Below are 6,000 nucleotides of genomic sequence, written 5' to 3' on the forward strand. Positions count from 1 at the left end.
CTTTGAGTTTATATACCTTGTGTCTATAATTTCGTCACATTATGACAAAGATTGTCTCAATATGATAATCATCATCAACCATGGTAAATCATGGTCAACCTTGGTTAACCATGGTCAACCATGTTTTATAAAATCAAACATGGTCATCCATGGTCAATCATGGTCAACTGTGGTGAAAGGCCTCATTGCCACAAAGATTGTGTTGATATGAAAATCAACCATGGTCCAACATCACATTGTGACAAGTATTGTCTCAATATGAAAATCAACCTTGGTCAACCATGGTCCAAAGTCGCATTGTGACAAGGATTGTCTCAATATGAAAATCAACCATGGTCAACCATTGTCAACAATGTTTATTTTAGTGTTTACAATATTTATCTTAAGGTTTACACTTTGGGTTTATAATATTTGTCCCTTGGGTTTAATACTATTCCCTTGGGTTCATAATCCCTTTGGGTTTTAGTATTAATCCATTTGGTTTATTATTCCCTTAGGTTTATAATATCAATGTCTTGGGTCTATTATTCCCTTAGGTTCATAATATCAATCGTGGTCAACCATGGTCAATCATAGCCAACCTTGGTCAACCATGGTCGAATGTCCCATTGTGACAATGATTGTCTCAATATGAAAATCAACCATGGTCAACCATAGTGTAATGTCGCATTTTGATAGATTGTCTCGATATGAAAATCAATCATGGTCAAGCATTGTCAACCATGGTCCAACGCCACATTGTTACAAATATTTTCTTAGTATGGAAATCAACCATGCTTAGCCATGGTCAACGATGTTTATTTTAGGGTTTATAATATTTTTCTTAAGGTTTATGTACCTTGGGTTTATAATTTATGTTGCATTGACAAATATTGTCTCAATATGATAATCATCGTCAACCACGGCCAACCATGGTAAATCATGGTTAACCTTGATCAAGCATAGTCAACCATGTTTTATAAAATCAAAGATGGTAGTCCATGGTCAGTCATGGTCAACCATGGTGAAACGTCACATTGTCACAAAGATTGTGTTGATATGTAAATCAACGATGGTTAAGCATGGTCAACCATGGTTGAATGTCCCATTTTTACAAGGATTGTCTCAATATGAAAATCAACCATGCCCAACCATTATCAACGATGTTTATTTTAATGTTTATAATATCTATCTTAGGCTTTATATACCTTGGGTTTATAATATTTGTCCCTTAGGTTTAATAGTATTCCCTTAGGTTTGTAATCCCTTGGGTTTTTAATATTAATCCCTTGGGTTTATAGTTATTATTCCATTAGGTTTATAATATCAATCATGGTCAACCATAGTCAACCATGATCGAATGTCGCATTGTGACTAAGATAGTCTAAATATGAAAATTAACCTGGGTCAACCATGGTCCAACATCGTATTGTAACAAAGGTTGTCTTGATAAGAAAATCAATCATGGTGTAGCATGGTTAACCATGGTCCAATGTCTCATTGTGGCAAGGATTGTCTCAACCATGGTCAATCATGTTTATTTTAGGGTTTATATATCTTGGGTTTATAATTTAAATCCCTAGGGTTTATTATTCCCTTGGGTTTATAATATTAATCTCTTGGGTATATATTATTCATATAGTTTATAATAGTAATATTTGGGTTTAATATAAATCCATTGAGTTTATAATCATGGTCAACCTCAATCCAACGCTACATTGTGATAAATATTTTCTCAATATGAAAATCAACTATGGTCCAACATCGCATTGTTACAAAGATTGTCTGCATATTAAAATCAATCACAATCAACCATGGTCTAACGTTGCATTGTGAAAAAGATTATCTCAATATGAAAATCAATCATGGTCAACCATGATTGTTTTAGGATTTATAATATTTATCTTAGGTTTATTATACCTTGAGTTTATAATATTGATCCCTTGGGTTTAACATTATTTCCTTGGATTTATAATCCCTTCAATTTTTAGTATAAATCCTTTGGGTTTATAATATCAATCCCTTAGGTTTATTAATTTAAGGGTTCATATTCACTGGGTAAAATGTTATTTACAGGCTTTTTAATATTAATTAATTAATTAATATTAATTACTATAATTATTAAAAAGTAGTATTTATTATTGTTTTGAGGCTTCTGCAATTAGTGCTTTGTGTGTAGTTTTCTTCCGGAGTTCTCGCGTCCATGATTGTTTGTATTGATGTTTCGAGCCATCCACCGTGGCTTATCATCAAGATAGATCAGAAATTGTGTAGGACAGATCTCATTAGACTTTGAATAAATAGGGTTAAGAGATGTATAGGGAATGGAAGCCGACCTTCGCGGAATTTGTTTTGTAATATTAGGTTATCTAAACAAATCGACCCAGAACTTTGGTCCAGGATAGATGGGTGCTCATCTTTGAAAGCAACCAGGGCCATTCATATTTCGGATGAAAATCGCTTTGAAGATGAAAATAATCATCTTATGAATGTATTCATAGAAAATGGATACAAAAAACACCAAGTGATCAAATCCTTTAAGAATGCTAAGAATCCTAAAAACAAAAAACAACTAGATGACCATTTAGGCAAGGTACACCTCCCTTACATATTAGGCACAACAGATAAAATTGCGCATATATTAAAAAAGAACAAAATTAGAACCACTTTCAAACCCATGAACACCATCATCAGATGCCTAAAATCGGTCAAATATCCTGTTGGTGCCAAATTCCACAAAGGAGTTTAGATGGTTCGGTGTTCCTGTGGAAAAACATACATTGGAGAAACTGGTTGATCTATCCATACTAGAATTCAAGAACATGCTACCGATTTAAAAACATAACCGCGCAAAAACCTCAGCTCTAGATGAAAACTCCAGTAAAGCCAATCATCACATCTGCATTGAAAACTCTAAGGTGGTAGCAAAAATAGATCATTATCACCATAGAAAACTAAGAGAAGCCATAGAAATAGGTAGAAACCCTAACAACCTCAATCAAGATGAAGGATGGAAAATAAGTGACAATTGGATTCCTACTTTAACGTCCTAGAACACCCTCTCCCAACCCAACCCAACCCTTCCCCCACTGAGTTGGATCTCCCTCCCCTACCTCCTTCCTCCACACTTCACACTAGTACTAGACACTTAACCTAACTTCCAACTCTTAAAATTAAAAACCATTAATTTACATCATTAACTAAAAACTATGAATCTTAGATTACTAATATTAACATTAATATTATTGTTTAATTATTATTAACTAAATTAATCAACAGGATTCTAAACAAGTAACTAAATTAACTAGAAATATAATAAAAATTACTAAAATTACAAAAATATTATTAGAAATAAACACTAATAAAAAACTAGTATTAATTAACATTAAGATTATTATTAGAATCAAACTAATTAATTTACTCTAAATTAATGAAGGAAAAAATAATAATAAAAATTCAATAACAAAACTAAAATAAAATAAAATAAATTATAAAATAAAAAACAAACCTAACTAATCATTTTACTCTAAATAATCAAGAACAAAACTAAACTAAAATAAAATTAATTATAAAATAAAAACAAGCATAATTAATTACAAATAAAAAACTAAATAAAAATTTATATCATTCTTTTAAACATTAATGTTTAATTAATATTAATTAATTAAACCCTAATATTACAAAACAAATTCAGCCAAGGTCGGCTTCCATTCCCTATACATCTCTTAACCCTATTTATTCAAAGTCTAATGAGATATATCCTACACAATTTCTGATCTATCCTGATGATGTGCCATGGTGGATGGCTCGAAACGTCAATACAAACAATCATGGATGCAAGAACTCTGGAAGAAAACTACACACAATAGTGTTTATATTAATTATTTTTAATATAAACATATTAATTAATTAGTTAATATAAAATAATAATAATAACAATAATTAGTTATTTATATTTATAAAATATTATTAATAAATAATAAGGATAAGTAGTTAATTATATTTATATTAATTTTTTATATAATAAATTTAATAAAAATAATATTAATTATTAATAATAGTAATATTAATTTATAAGCCTTCATCATATATCAACCACATACTAGTATTCTACTCCACCTAATCTGTAACAAATTCAATGCAAATGCAATAATAACCTATAGTGCATTATTATGACAATTATTCATTACTCATTACAGAACAGGCAGAGCAGAAGTGGAAGAAGCTTTATGATCTTCATTCATTCATTTATGGCGTATTTGTTCTCAGTGGAAACGATAAAATTGATCTTCTATTCTACCCAATCTGTAACTAATTCAATGCTATGCAATTATAAGCTAGAGTGCCTCAATTTTGAAATGGCGCGGTTTCAGCGATGTGATGGCTATGTTTTTATAGGCTCCACACCCAACAATATTGTATAGATAGTCCAACTATGTCTTTATAAACTTCACGATTTGTCTTCACGAATTTGATGTGATTGACACATCGAAATAAGTGTTGGATAAATAGTAATTCCAACACCTAACATATTAAATGACCATCCATCTCGGAGCTTCTAGAGTTTTCTTTAGCTTATTGAAGAAGCCATTGCCACCGATGGTCTGGGCGATCGAGAAGCTTCTCCATTGGGTATAAAAAGTCCTCTTTGGTAATATAATGAGTAAGCTTTGTGTGTTTATGTTTAGTGTTGTGTCTGCATTCTCTGATATGGTATCAGAGCAAGGTCGAGTGCTGCAAGGTTGAGTGCTGAGAAGTGTTGCAGGGAAGTCATTGTGCTACATGAGTTGTGAGATTGTTGAGAAGTGTTGGAGAGAGTGCGTGTGCAACACATTAAGAACTAGTAGAGGGCATACTGGCCAGAAGTTGAGTGTGAGTAATTTACTGTGTGCAAAAAGAGTGAAAACGTGAGAAATTTGTTGCAAATTTTATTTTCCTATTGTTTCCGTGTTCAGTTCTTAGTTCTGTGTCTGCATTCTCTGATTTGGTATAAGAGCGACGTAACTCTCAAGAGCTTGAGTTTTTGTGTGAGTGATCAGAGTGAGAGTGAGAGATCATTGAGGGTATGTGCAAAGAGTATGTGTGCAACAAGCTTCTCGTGGAGGGCATATTGGCTGTAAGCTTCTCGTGAAGAGCGTAAGAGTTCTTTCCTGTGTACAGATAGTGTGGGAAATCGCTGAAGGAAGAGATTCCTACATCACCGTGTGTACGAGTTTTTGTTGTAAGTAGAGCTTCCTAAAGAAATTTTATTGTGTGTAGGTTAAAGAGGAAATGTTGTGGAAGGTATCAGTTGTATAAAAGTAGCTTAGACCTATGTGTGGAGTAAACCAAGGCGAGGAGTTTGCTTTTGAGTGTCTAGCAAAACATTGAAGAAAGCCAGGGCCGAGCTGGAGAAGCGTTAGGAAGGTCCACGCTTTTATTTCTTGTAGTGTTTGAAGTTGCTTTAAATTAACAAATGTTTAGTTTATTACTCTGCTCAAGCATTCGAATGAATGAAAGTTTGCAAGCCACCAAAATTTTAATGGATATAATTGTTGATGTTCATCTAGCATTTAGCTTAACATATGATATACTATTTTGTTGGTTTTGTGATGAATTATTTATGGTTCTTTTGGTAAAGTACGATTTTGGTGCAAAACTAAATTAATCATATGATTTTGTGTCGTCTGAGATGTGTTTTGAGAATGTGTTGAAGTGTTGCAGAGATGTCTTTTGAGAATGCATTGAAGTGTTGCAGAGTGTAATGATCCATTCTTTGAAGTAAGAGTACGGTTATGATTTGTGTTTTTTTGTGATTATGAAATAAAGTAATAAAAAACAAAAAGAAGAAGAGAAGGGTATGGAGTAAGTAAAAATTAGATTTAAAAAGGTGAGGTGTTATTATTTGTGATTGAGTATAAAATAAATAAAGTTGTGAAAAGTTTGTATTTTGGTGGTTGGTATTTAAAGATTCATAAGGATATTGATAATGGCAAATGTATTAGCATAATCTTATTTATCAGATTCTAACAAGTTAGATGG

The sequence above is a fragment of the Pinus tabuliformis genome, chromosome 2_2 (assembly GCF_031772625.1).
Source record: "Pinus tabuliformis cultivar Carrire ecotype Pingquan chromosome 2_2, CPIR1, whole genome shotgun sequence".
NCBI classification, from domain to species: Eukaryota; Viridiplantae; Streptophyta; class Pinopsida; order Pinales; family Pinaceae; genus Pinus; species Pinus tabuliformis.